Source organism: Barbus barbus (genome assembly GCF_936440315.1).
Source record: "Barbus barbus genome assembly, chromosome: 11".
In the NCBI taxonomy this organism is placed as follows: Eukaryota; Metazoa; Chordata; class Actinopteri; order Cypriniformes; family Cyprinidae; genus Barbus; species Barbus barbus.
In genome coordinates, this window is record NC_136739.1 from 19,957,890 (window position 1) to 19,973,044 (window position 15,155).

At 38.9% G+C, this 15,155-nt stretch overlaps 1 protein-coding gene across 1 annotated transcript in view; it reads left to right on the forward strand.

The window, feature by feature from the left end:
* The first annotated feature begins 12,359 nt into the window (after window positions 1-12,359).
* The window catches only part of LOC306876756 (Krueppel-like factor 12), a 50,321-nt gene continuing 47,525 nt past the window's right edge, over window positions 12,360-15,155 (forward strand). Inside the window, exon 1 of the mRNA XM_079428153.1 lies at window positions 12,360-12,489. The gene's annotated coding sequence lies outside the window, so the exon portion shown is untranslated. The remainder of the gene's footprint in view (window positions 12,490-15,155) is intronic.

A 15,155-nucleotide genomic window follows, 5' to 3' on the forward strand; every position in this document is an offset into this window, starting at 1 on the left:
AATGGCAAAAGGACATAGTTTAACTTATTACACAGCATCACACTTTCGTAGTGTCAGGTTTGAAGTGTCACATTTGTGTTATTAATAGCTTAGTAGAACATCAGAGCCAATCAGAGCACTGACCACTGGTCATTTCTGTTCAGGATACACTCCGACTGCCACATGATCAGGTGACAGCGAGGACATGAGGCTGGACGCTCTCTCCCTTTGTGCATATAAGCGTGTTGAGAAGCTTCAGAGGGTTACTGCGAGCTCCTGCCAGGAAAGGCTGGCTCTGGTTCCCACAGCCAGTCCCCAGATGCCCAGAGCGAAGAGGGCAGGGTGCCTCATCTGCTGTGCAGAGAATACAAATAGGTCAGTCAGTGTTGTAGAGGAGGGGCGGCCCTGGTCAGGAAACCCTGCCAGATGAATTCCTCCATCAGACTTGATGGTGAGGGCCATCTGCTGCAAATGTGGGGGAAGTCAAGCACGAGGTTGGTGCGATGTCTCCTGTTAGCCTATCATACAGGAAAGGGAGGAGGCTGGGTGGGTGGTAGTGAGAAAGACGAGTAAAGGAGTTTGTAAACAAGGTGCACACGTCAATCAAATAGTTGAGCACTGTAACATTCAAAAGACTCTCCATCGTTCTGAGATCTCACAGAAATGCGAGCTAAATAATAGACAATTTAGAACAAATGTTCATGGGCTTTTCAGAATAGTGTGAATAATTGAGGTATAAACATGCACAACCACGCTGAAAGATAATTAAACTTAGAAGTGGGCGAAATGGGTAGAATGATGTCATGGCTTGCAAGTGATCCAGTGTTTTAAGGCTTGTGAAGATAAGTCATATGTAACTTGATGAAACACATTGCTTGTGCTTTCTCTGCTATTGTCTTAATATGATTTTTTTTTTTTGGATTTTTATATGAGCCATGAATTAACAATTTCGAAGAAAATGAGGTCTGATGCTAAATGATGCTGGCTTAAGATCAGAGTGGACAATGCAAAAATGTGGTTTTCCTTTGAGATGTCATACTTAATGTAGCAGCATCATGATATGTTATTGGATGTTGCCAGGACTATTCCAGTTATGTTAGGGACCAAAAATTGAAGCTATTCAGAAAGTTAAAATTAACTTGTATGAGAGCAACTAAAATATATAACTAGCAAAAAAAAAAAAAAAAAACATTGTTTAAAACTAAAATGTTTTTAAACATTATTTTTTATAGATTTTTTTTGTCATTATGATATCGGTACCATTCTGACATTTTTATGCACAGCAAAAATATAGTGTGTGTGTGTATGTGTGTTTATATATATATATATATATATATATATATATATATATACAGTGGCATGCGAAAATTTGGGAACCCCTTGCAGAATCTGTGAAAATGTGGATAATTTTACCAAAATAAGAGAGATCAAACAAAATGCATGTTATTTTTTATTTAGTACTGTCCTGAGTAAGATATTTTCCATAAAAGATGTTTACATATAGTCCACAAGACAAAAAAATAGCTGAAACACATTCAAAAGTTTGGGAACCCTTGGTTCTTAATAAAACTTTTGAACAGGATGAAGATGTCCAAATTTTTCTTATTTTGTTGAAATATCATATTTTTCCATTTAGTACTGCCCTTCTGACGCGACAGAAGATACTTGCATGTTTCCTGGAAGACAAATGAAGTACAATTTACCTTGATCTTCAAATTCAAAAAGTTTTCACCCCCGGCTCTTAATGCATCGTGTTTCCTTCAGGAGCATCAGTGAATGTTTGAACCTTTTTTAATTGTTGTGTTTGAGTCCCTCAATCATCCTCAGTGTGAAAAGGTGGATCTCAAAATCATACAGTTACTGCTGGAAAGGGTTAAAATATGCAAAAGATGCTGGAAAACTGAAGATTCTGCAGGACCTGGAGGATTTTTCTGAAGAACAGAGCTCAGTTTAACTGTTCAGAACAAACAAGGGACTCATGAACAACCATCACAAAACAAAAAAACAGTCGTAGATCATCCAGGTAACCACACACAGTATTAAGAACCAAGGGTTCCCAAACTTTTGAATGTGGTTATTTTAATAATTTCAGCAAATTTTTTGTCAGATGTAAACATCTTTTATGTAAAATATCTTACTCAGGACAGTACTAAATAAAAAATAACATGCATTTTGTATGATCTCTCTTATTTTGGTAAAATTATCCACATTTTCACAGATTCTGCAAGGGGTTCCCAAACTTTCGATCCCCACTGTATATATATATATAGACAGTCACATGCGATTTATCGTGCAGCCCTAATTTTTCTTTGTTTGTTGATCACAAAGTAGATGAGGAAAACTAGGATGCCGGGTTTCATATATATATATATGAAATATGAAATATTTAACGCAGTTAATACATTGGCGGAGCGGGGTTTGGTTACCCCACTCACAACTGCTGCTTCTGTCTATTTTTCTTGACAAGAATCGTCTTTACGATCACAACAAACAGGAGACTTTTGTGCTCCAACTTCACCTCAGAATTTTCCTGTCCTGTCAGCATTATACTGTGCTCATAGCACTGTATAATTTCATATTAAAGTGCAAAAGAAACTACGAGCATGCATTGTCATTGAGAATGTTATGTTGTCAGTTAAGTCATGAAGTTACCAGAAAAAGATGATTAAAGCTGCCTTAAAACTGTATATGCATTTAAGTATTTGTTATGAATCACATTTAAGAACAGGTCTCTGAAAAGCAGTGGTTTCCAGAACTGTCCTGAAGCACCCCAACACTGTCTCCCTCATCTATCTCACCCGATTCAACTTGTCAGCCCATTAATAGAGACTTTAAAACCTGAAGCATGCCAGAAAAGGTAAAGAGATGTGAGAAAATACAATGCGTGTCAGATCCGCGTCACGTTCAGCAGCGGCAGCCGCAGCTCTTAAAGTTATAGCAGCCAAAATAACCTAATAACCCAGTTTCTGTGATGTTGGTTAATGAAAGAAAAAATGAGAAAAAATCATCTATTTAAAAATTAATCTATTTAATTTAGAATTTAGTGTTTGATAACATTATTCAATTTCTGTATATTTCCTACTTGCTGAAGGGCACATCATGATTAATTTCAGAAAAAGTGCAATTAATTAGTTAAAGGGGTCATATGACATTGCTAAAAATTACAATATTTTGTGTATTTGGTGTAATGCAATGTGTTTATGTGGTTTAAAGTAAAAAAAAAAACTATTTTCCACATACTGTACATTATTGTTGCTCCTCTATGCCCCGGCTTTCTGAAATGCGTCGATTCTTACAAAGCTCATCGTTCTGAGAAGCGAGGCGTGCTCTGATTGGCCAGCTATCCAGTGTGTTGTGATAGGCCGAATACCTCAAGCGTGTGACGGAAATGTTACGTCCCTCACCGTATTGTGGTGGCGTTTCCTAACGCTGATGAGACTAAAACAATAAAACCCATTACAAACAAAGCATTTGTTGCATCTAGTGGGGACATAATTACTGATTATAATGACTTATGCTGCATTCACGTTCTATCGGAATTATCATAAATACAATCTTCCTAGTCGGAAATTGGACATGAACGGCCTTTGAGAGGCCTTATATGGCCAATTTCTGACTAGGAAGCTTGTATTTACGATAATTCCAATAGCACATGAATGCAGCATTATACTGTCTTTTTACGCAGCGCAAACATTACCATGTCTGCATTTGTGTTCGGAGAAACAACAAACAACAAGCACTACTCTACACTGCTCAAAACTCGCGTTTGAATCGTCAGTAGCAGAAACAAACTTACAGGCTGTGAGTCAGAAGCGCCATACTGTCCTTGCAAAGTTGGAATTGCCTCACTTTATAGAAACAGCCTTTGAGCAAGCCAGCATTGTAGGCTACTCTCCTGCCAGGTTCAGGAAATAGTCCTCCGTAAAATGTGCTGCACACACTCGAATATTTGCGTTGTACTGCTCTGGAACTCTGGAACCACTGATTTCTAGTTGTGTCGTTTTGGAAGCCCAAACAAAGTAGTTTCACTTTCACAACGAAACACAGCGTCTCCACGACATGGCGTCGGTGGCAGCAACAATACTACAGCGAGAATAAAAACCATGCTTTCTTTCATTGCATATACATTTGGGCGGTGTTATGAAAATCTCCCCACATCGTGACGTAGAAATGTGGGGGGCGTGTTTGAATGAGCCGTTTAGGAGTCTTAACTTTTATAAAGAATTTTGAGACTTTGCAACTTCAGGGATCTTATCTATGCATGAACAGCTTGTAACACTCCAAAGGAAAACTTGAAATCGCATCATATGACCTCTTGTATGAAGTACATTTGTAATGTATTTTTTTTAGACCAAAAAAGTGAGCGTCACGTCATTGACCCAAAATGGCCTTGTATGAGATCTTAACTAAATGCTTTTGCCAAGAAAGAGCTTGTGGAAAAGGGTTTCTTAAGGCTTACTACAACAATGTCCTCATAAACTCACTGTCCTTGCGTGAGTGGGAAGCCTTATGTCCACTTTTGGACCTCTCTTGTGGAAATTCCTGATATGACAAATTGTGTTTAATCAGAATGTAAAAATAGAAATGGTTTGGTTATGTAATCTAATTGTAATATTCTTTACAGCAATTCACCCCAGGCTTGGCCGCATGCACCTCTTCGAGTGTTTGATTTACGTTGGCAATAAATCAAATCCCACTCCCGATTAAGTTCAGTAAAATCCAACTAAAAATAAGCAGCTTTGAGTGACTTGCCCTGGTCAGTATCATAAAGTCAAAACAGCCTTCACCAATATGAGACATTCCAGCGTTTTACAGTGATATCGGTTTTCCTGTTTTACACCCGTGCTGAGTTAAAGACACAAAAAGCTGATGAAAATACAGGAAATAGACCCAGTCAGAGTCAAGGGTTTTGTGGCTTGTGGAATTCTAACCCTTGCCAAAATGTAAATATACATTCTCTGGATTATAAGGTTTGGTTCATACACTATGCAAGAAATTTTCTAAAAATCAGAATGTGCGCAGAACGCTCCAAGCATGCATGTGGAGCAGTCAGTCCCTCCTGATTGTAAATACGTAGTGTTCAAGTAAACAGCACTCACTCACTCATGGCTATTGATTTGAGGTGTTTGCTGAAAGATAAAGCTTGTCTACACTTCTTGTTAAAGTTAGATGTTTGCATACCCAACTCTGGTCTGAAAAGAATGCTGTTCCCTTATGTTAACACAGAATGCTTGTGCTCGTAATTACCCCACACTCTTCTGACAAATGCATTTCTTGTAATTTCTCGTCCAATTTCCCACTTGCAACATAAATTAATCATATAACAATTGAACGAGCTGTCTGCTTAATATGCTCATTTTTTTCCCTCCATTTCACCGTTGCTTTGCAACACATCCGTCTCTATGATTATTTCAACTGGTGCCAGCAAATGAATGTGACCTCTTTAATTTGGCCTGTGATGAGGGCCCCTCCAATTCTCCACAGTCCCCTTTTAAAGCACAAAAAAAGTAGAGATTGAAAGCAATGTTGTTGCCATGACTACCTGCTGGCAGCCTCCTCCGTGTACCGAAAGCCCCCACAATGAACAGCACTGGCTGTTCCCAACCCTGAGCCTGGGTGGGAGGGGTGGAGCTGCTTGGAAACAAGGGGAGGTCTCTCTTCAACTAAACCAAGGCTGCTGGCTGGGGAAAGAGCAACAAAAGGTTCAACACAAACCCAATGCTCTCCTTGTGTCCATGTGGCGGGGTGATGGGTGCGCTCTGTGTACAGTATTTGGCCCTTCAGATAAGGCCAGGGGCTGTTATCGTTCCTTATGACAGGTTGATTAGCATTACATTTACATTCAACTCTTGCTGAAACTAAATGAATCCTTATTAAAATTGCCCATATAGCAACTATAGTTGAACTGTGGTATTTGTGTTAAAACCATAGTAACAGCAGGTAAAACCATGGATAAGTACTAAGTGTAATGCTTAGATTAAAATGAACTATGTTTCTGCATTTAGTGTTACTATAGAGTTACTATAGTAAAATTATGGTAATTAAGGGAAGAGTATGGTTTATATGACAATATTCGACAATGTCTTTTCTAAAACCTACATAGCTGCATACATAGGTATCTGACTTGTAAGGCAGCATACAACTGTCATGTGGCTAATTTGAAATGTTGTACATAGGCAGCAAATCTGCATGTTATGCCAGTAGTACAGGAGAAACTCCTCACATTTGATTTTGTTTGAGTTTTATGTTAGCATGTTGCTAAGCAAATAGTGTGATACTCTAAAAATATGGAATGAATATATATTGGGCAAAAAAATCTAAACAAAATAAAAAATTGGCTGTCTGTGCAGCAGAAATGCCCATTTTTTTTAATTGGTGCTACATGACTGGAGAAAACTGACGTTCCCTTTTGCCTTCATTACCCATAATGCACTTTTGGTTTTGGTTCTGCCCCTTTGTTGATCTAACTGTCTGTGTGGTGGAATACAAAAATGTGAAAGTTAGATAAATAGTTTTAACAAAGTTCTGGAGTTGTCAAATCATATTAACAGAGAAAAAGTACACAATATTTATTTACATACACTACTGACATGGTAATAATGCATAGCTGAATATTTTTTTGGTACTTAAAACTTATTTTTTAGTCACATTTATTGTTTTGGGAATTTTAATGGGCAAAATTCAACAAGAAATCTACATGATCTGCAATTTCACATGAGGGCAAAAAAATATTTTGCATGGGATCTATGGGCTTTCCAACAGAAAGCCGCTTGGTTTGAAAGTTACTTCTGTGGGAGCTGTGTTTCATACGTCGTTACACTATTGACACAAGATGGCTTTTTTTGCCTGTGAAAATTTGTTGTCACCGTACCTTTGGTATTGAATGAAATATCAATATATATATATTTCCCATATACCCTGTACTGTGGCTGATTACACTCACAGGTGTTTCTATTTAAACTGTTCTCCCAGCTTCCTCATTGCAAAGACTTGTCTTGCCATGCAAACATTTCCGAGCGTTTATTCCGTGTGTGATTCCCCGTGTATGACCTGGACTGTTTACTGGACTCTGATTCGCTGCCGCCTGCCTACTTTGATTCAATCTGCCTTGTCATTTGATTATCCTGTGTGTTTGCCGCCTGCCCTAATCTTCAGCCTGAACTCTGACTTTGATTCTGCCTTACCTACCTTGTGTTTGAAGCCCGTGATTAAACTCTGCCTGTTTGACTTGCATTCTGTTTTAATAAAGCTGCACATGGATCCTAACGTCACTGACTCCTCGTTACAATAGTATGTTTCTCTCACTTCCGTTGTCATCTAGGATTTTTAAATCCGTCGCAGTGCATTCTGGAAATGCCTTTTCTGTGGAGAACGTAAGTGATCCTGTCTTAGAATATGACTAAAACAAGGTATCTGCGAAGGCATAATTACTCTGTCTACCATTTAGAATAGTAAAAGGTAGTGAGCCTTACTGTGATGCCTTAAAATGCTGCCTCATGGACTGTCCAATAGGTTTTGGAAGAAAGCATTTATTATCTCAACCCTTTCTAGCTAAATTAACCACAGTAACCTGTGAAATTCTCAAAAAGTAGAGGAAAATGTGTGAATGACTGTACAATTATTTATTAACGCAGTTGGGTAGTTGTATCTATGCCCATCGCTCATGCTCAGGTGACTTTGGTAGCAGTTTGCTGGGGGTTAAATGTCAGCCCTGCCTTTGCTAAATCAGACCCAGTGAGGGAAAATGATCCAGGTAATGGATCTGAGTGGAGATCACATAATACCCAGCCTGCAGTCTGAGAACACATCGCTCTCGCTTGATACTTTCACAGCTGTCCTTTACAAAGCTCCATTTCTCCAGTAGTTTTGGGTGTTTGTGCAAGTCCACAAACATCAGCAGTGATCTATATGTTTTAGAGTGTGTTTGTGTGTGCCGGTGTTGCCCACAGAGTGCACACTTCTTCCTTCTGAAGATGCAGTTGCTATTGGACACAGAAGAGGTAGTGGTGGTGTTTAGGCAGCCGCCCCCACTTCTGCCCCTGCCTCTGCTTCTGCCTCGCGGTGATGTGCTGACCTTGACCACTGCACATAGATGCAGACCCGATTCAGACACTGCAGCCACACCAGCCAGATCCCCGTCTTTACAGCCAGGGTCTGTGCAGGTGGACACACACACACAAACAAACACACACACTGCCTCCTGAAGAGCCCTGGCCCCCGAGCATGCACATGTCATGTGCTTCTGAACTCCACACTGAAGAACGTTTACTGGAATAATACACTTGTTAGCCAGAAAAAGACTGCCTGGTTCAGCACAAACTTCACACAAAGATTATTTAATGCATCTTTATACTAGTTAAAGAAATAAAACCATTGACCCCAAGTCCCTGATCTCATTTTTACAGTCCTTCTGTGCTCTGTGGTCCTTTCTTGGCTTTTGAAAATGGGTGGAAATTTCACAGTAAACCTTCCATAACATTTCAAAGAACTGAATGTCTGGATTTTCAGAAAAAAAAAAAGTGCTAGTGTTGTGCGTGGCTGCCAGGCCATTGCTATGCGGTTGCTAAGGTGTCATGAGTGGTTGCTAGGCTGTTCTGGGAGGTTGCTAACTGGACCAAGTCAAAAAAAGGCACAAGTCTGTAGGATTTTCTGGTCCCTAGATATGGCTCAGTTCCTCGCTTCAGTGTAAGTATGCAGGATTTTTCACTTGGATTATCCTCTGACAGGCTAAAATCATGGATCCGATCACTTTGAAAAGAAGCTGCACACCTCTCCTTTAAACACTACTTAATTTGAAGCATCATTTACATTTGCATTATTCACTTTAGTTTAAAACCGATCCCTAACCCAAACAGTGAGCAATAATAATGCTGGCCTCAGCTATTTCAAAATCATTTCAAATGTATGTATATGTATTTGTGTTATAGAGCCTAAAAAGATGAATGTTCAAACATTTGAGACTAAACTGGAGTTGAATTGGCGTGCCATTGAGGAAACATAAGGTTCCTCCCAGAATTGTAGCAAACCGTTCATCTCACTTAAGAGATCAGAGCCTATACAAATGAAGTGACCAGACAACATGGAGGAACACCCTGTCACAACAGACTTGTCTTTCTCAGATCTTCTGGCTGAGCACGACCTCACCCACAAAATTCACATATTGTTTTAATAACTGAAGCAAACCAGATTCTTTAATTTGTATTAAACTAGAAACTGCTTATTCTGAATTAACTACATCTTATGTTGCACATGGAACAGATGATGGATCTTACAATAAAAATATAATTTTGCCAGTTCTCTCATGATTCATTTAGGAATTTGTTCTTATATGATTGAAAATTATTTGTTGATAATAAGGTATGATGGTGTTCAATTTTCATGTTTTTCATATGTTTGATGTTATCATGCTACTTGTTTGTAGATGGATTCAGAGTCTAAAACTCTAAAACTGGGAAAAAGCCTAGTCCATACATCATTGGAGTGTGAGTCGTATTAAAATTCAAAGAATATAATATCTTTCAAGAATATAATTTTCAATTAGCTTCTAAATTTACTGTAGGGGCTGAACCTACCTCTGTGTAATCTGATTTCTAATCCAGACATATAATCTAATTCCACTTTGAATCTCTTTGTGATTGATTTAATTTGAAATTGAACAATAAATAGACTCTTAGTCAGTACGCGAAAACACAAATCTATTATCGTAGTGACAGTTCTCAATTACAGCTGTAAAGGACGTGCACATAATGCTGTGATATTTATATTCCAGTCAAATTTGACAGTGAAATGCTGTGAAGTAATCCCTTTTCTTGTTCTGTGCAGAACGTGCAGGGCAGGCTCACAGACAGTGGTGAGTTACCCAGCGGGAGACGCATTTATTGTGCAGCGACCGGGTCTCTCATACAGCCGGGAAAGCTGTATGGCTAATGCGCCATCAACACATTTCCCAGCTTCCATGCTCTGTCGTAGATCGCTAAGTACTTTGTTTATTAATGTCTTACCATTGCTCTCATCAAATGCTAGTTCTTCACACTAGGACATTGGACTTATTGTTTTGATCAGTTTTTAAGTGTTTCTTTTCAAACTGGCACAGTCACAGCTGTCTAAATGTTAAAAAGTTGATGAAAATACAAAACAAAATTTCTTATGCCATTTTAATCCTATTATTTAATGTGTAAAACTGAAAAAAAAAAAAAAAAACTGAAAGCCATACAGGTTTGAGCATCATGAGAATTAATATATTGACAAACTACCCCTTTAAAATGGACCTCGTAGACATGTCCTCTCTAATGCTGAAATAGATTAGGATTGCTGGAGGGATGACAGTCACGTCTACACTTTGGACCAGGGAGATGGAACCGAATTCTTTGTTAGCATGTAATTTATGGTTGAAGTGTAAATGTGTATATATTGGCCTACATGGGTTTGGTTAATCTTATCACCTTACACCAACTGTTTGCCTGCTGTGTAGTTAACCGTGGTAAACACGGACATTGGAGCCCACCTAATCGCCTTGGGTCCTTTCCATGCCACAGCTGTAATCAAGGGTGTTCACTCTTTTTCTGACTTCCTTTCTCTCTCTCCTCTTTGCAGGGGAGCTAAGATGGGGCCATGTTCCCTGGCAGAGTTCCATACACAGCTCACCCTCCCACTGGAACGCCTGATTCCAGTTCAGCCCTTTACAAGACATGCCAGGACCCTTTGTGTGCCAGGCTGGGCTGGGTGTGCGGGCAGAGCGGGACTGCTTCCTCGAGATGTCATTATTGCTGGGGAAATTGCCACTCTTGTCAGAGGCTGCAGCTGGGTGGTATAGCATTTCATAAAGAAGCTTCAGGACTAATCAGTATTAAAAGCATCAGCAGAGCGGTATTTCAATGGCCATTTTGCCAGACACAAGAATACAAGTCTTTGTTTTCTCCCGTGTAATTCACAATGATGATCTTGTATTGATATGTCGTATAATTATCACACAGTTACAACGGATGTGGGTTCTCCTTTGCGAGAATCAATATTACATAATTCTTTTTCTGAGAAATTTCTTCTGTATGTCTCAAGTACCAAAATATTTGGTGTGTTACACCTCAGTATTTAAAATCAATATATATATAGGGAATGGACTATTAAGGATGCCACTGCACAGCCTTTAATTGTCAAAGATTTGGTTCCAAATTTAAATCTCCATTGCATACAATTCATTTCAAATATGAAATACTTGATTTTCTTGCAACAATAAATAAATGTATCCAACTGTATTGCAACATAAATAAGGCATTAAGAGTTATTTTCCAGAAAGGGACTGGGTTAAGTAAGTCTAAGATGGACAGTATTCTTCAAATCACTACCAACCCCATCAGTATCTGTGTGTGCAGAACACAAAGTCTATCAGAGATGCAAACTAGCTCCGTTTCCTATACATTAATTAGGATTCCCAGAAGAGCGAATCTGCATCTTGAAAACCGTAGCTGCCTCTTCAACAAACCATGGTTGAGCTTTCACAACGTTCCCTTATGAAAGAAATAGCACAGAAATAAATGGCTTCTGTTGAATTTCAGTAGAGATGCATTCGTAATCTAAAGGAGAGCAGTGTGTGATGACTGATAGAAATTGAGTCAATTAAGAGCTGTGTGTGGCTGGCATTTATATTTTTACATTTACGTTCTCAGCAGACGGTTTCTTACTGAGACCACTTAATATAGACACAAAATTATTCACGGTATTTCTTTATATGTTAAATGTCTACAGATAATTACTGTAGGATAATAAACCCCAATTTTTTTTTTCACAGTACATCAAAATCAATTTTATTTGCTCATAATTGCCAAAAGGAAACCTGGAAGTGAGGTTTTAAATGTAAGACTGTAATACAGCGTGACAGTTTGAATAATAATAGTAATATGTAATCATATTTATATTATAAATTTGTTTTCAAAAAATGTATTTAATTAACAAAAATATTTACATGCTTTCCTTCTTTAAGCTTTTTTTAGTTGTCAGATTCTGAACTTATATAAAGTAGGGCACTTTTTGTGAGGAAATATACCTACTCTCTTTCTCTCTCTCTCTCTCTCTCCCTCTGTCTCCCCATCTCTCTCTCTTTCTCTCTCTCTCTCTCTCCCTCTCTCTCTCTCTCTCTTCCCCTTTAAACGGGGAGGTACTCTAGCGTTTCTCCACTGCCTGGGCTCAGAGACATGTCGGAAACCTCCCACGAGGGGCCCCGTGTAATTCGATGCATGCTGTTAAAGCTTAGAGTATATTGTCTTCTCTTGCTTATGAAGCCTCCACCCACCGGCCCACCCTACATTTAGCGGATCATGTGACCGTGGTAAGTCATTTGCAAGTACAACAGTTCTCTGTGAGCTCCCATTCATTTCCTGAGAACTGCCCTGAGCAGCTGAGCGGGGAGGGAGTCACACACACACACATACACACACACACGCACATAGAGAGAGAGAGAGAGAGAGAGGACTGTATAAGGAAAACAGTTTCTGTCGCTCTGCAGCTCCTGGTCAGGTCTGTGTATATTTTCTTCTATTTTGCTTTTTCTCACTGTTCTTTTCCCCTTTCTTCTTTGAATGCCTCTGTCTTGCTTGTCTCTGCTCTGTGCATCTTGTTCAGCTGTCACTGTTGTCTTACGCCAAATGACAAGTCTGATGCTGTCCAGCCTTCTGTAACAATTGCACAATGCAGGTGGCTAAAGATTTGAAATATAAGCGTGATGTCATTGTTTTTTCAGTTTGAAATCTATATTAAATGCTATACACAATAGAAATGTACCATAAAGTGGATTGAAGTGTCTCAACAGAGTTCACAAAGTATGTGTAGGATTTTATATTGGTTGTTTAGTAAGATTTAGTTCTTTAAACAGGCAAAGTGTTTTTTTTTCTGGGTTAAATATTGACACGCTCTGAGAAAAGTGTGTACGAGGGAAGGGAGGCAGAGGTCTCTAAGCGGCCACTGTTCTACTCTCGAAAAAGTTTGATCCCCCTCGTTTGGCATGCATGCATGAGCGTAAGTGAGTGCGAGCGCGTATGAGTGCGTTTGCCGATGGCACGTGCATTTATGAAGCGATGACAGGCTTCCCGGTGAGTGGAGTTACTGTGGTGACAAACTGGGGTAGGAATCAGAGACTCAAGTGGCGGAGGAAGGACAGCGAGGGGGCGGGAGGCAAGCGTTTGTATGTGTGTGCCGGGGTGTTGCATGGGTGGTGTCATGGATGTCATCTGCTCCTCAAGGAACAGTCATTGGTATTGATGGCTGGCTGTCAGTGAAGGGCTCCTGGCTCAGTGCGCCGTGTCTGTGGGCTGGCCCGTGGCTGTTCTTTTCAATTACGGCAGACCTGGCCGCAACTGACAGCGAAGGCATTTGTTCGCGGAGAGAGTTTGGTGTGGAGGTCGATGTGCATTTGTGTGTGTGTGTGTGTATGTGTAATTGTGGGTGGAGGTAGGATCCCCTATGTGTGTGTGTGTGCGTGTGTGTACTTTGATACGGTAACTGTGTCCTAATGTGTGTGACTCTACAGTGCAAATGTTGGTCACTCAGCCACTGCTGCTCAAGGCTATTCTGCCAGAGATGAGGTTATTTAATGCTCTTTCTGCGGTTAAGGCCCTTGCTAAAGTGAGTGTATGTGCTGTCCAAAAACACTAGTAAATTATACTATTGCTGCTGATATTGTTGTTCATGGTGACCACAAATGGCATTAAGTGGTGCTCGGTAAGCAACAGTTCCTGTTATTATTCCTCATTTTTATGGTTAGGCATTTGAGAGATGCCTCAAATTGTGTTGCTTGTTCAGCAGAGTTGTACTAAGTGATCAGATTTACGATTTTCACCTGGCGAACTATAAAAAGGGTGGGAAAAATGCCTTTGGATTCACACTGAATAAAGGATCTTTGAAGGAGCGTGTCTTTGAGGTGGTCTCATGTGTTGGGTCAGTAAGTAACCACCTAGCAACCACTCGGAACACCTTAGCAACTGCATAGCAACATGCTACAAGCCACTAAGAACATCCTTAGCAACTGCGACCAAAGACCTGGCAACCACCCAGAACACCCTAGCACTGTGGCGGAGAGTTTTGCACAGACGAGCAGCACTTACATTGTCGTAAGACAATCAGTTGGATTGGTTTTAGCATGTTCGAATTGAATTGATTTTAATTTTCAATTTAGATAGACATCTCTTTAAAATGTATTTAATTGGATTTTTTTTTTTAGATCCAAATCCATGTTGTTGTTTTTAAGATATTGATACTTTTCATAACCAAGGATGCATTGAATTGATCAAAAGGCAGAAACGCATTTATAATATCACAAAAGATTTATAAATCAAATAAATGTGGTTCTTTTAAACTTTCTACCCTAGTGAAAAATAAATATACTATAATGTATTTGAAATGCATTTATTTCATGCTAAATATACTACAAATTAATTTACATATTTATGTACTTAAAGATACCCTGCAATTGTACTTTTGGCATACTATAAGTAGGTATAGCCTACTTAAAGTCTGCTGGAACAACTAATTTTGTGCTAAATACGCTTTAATTGTGTGGAAGTACTGAAGTCAAACTAAAGACATACTGAAGTATGCTTGATTGTGCTAAAGTGGGACTATTACAAGTATACTTTAAATATTGTGCATTTAAAGATCAATATTATTCAAAGATCATACAATATTCATCAATAGTGACATTAAAACACATTTTATGCTTAATATTAAGATATTGTGCATTGAGCACAAGTAGTTCTCCAAATAAAGTTTAAATATGTTTAGATCAGTAAGTCTTGAGCAATATGTCAGTAAATATGTTAATAAATAGATATGAACTATACTTATTTCATACTATACTATAATGTGAAATAAATGTATTACTTTTTACTAGGGTATTCATCAAATAATCTTAAAAAATTTATCTTATTTTAAATTTTTAATCATAGAAATGCAGACTTGTTCAGCATAAGAAACTTAATTCAAAAGCATTGACATCTTACCACCCCTAAACTTTTGAATGTTGTATACGGATATATTTAAAAGCATGTTGGACACACTCTGATAAAAATCCAACCTTTAATTTGATTCATTGACTTTGTGAAGTATATTTGTTTGACTCTATGGCCCCTATCAGGAGAATATTGGAGGATTTTATCCGTGGCTCCCAGATAGCAATCAGCCAGATAGAG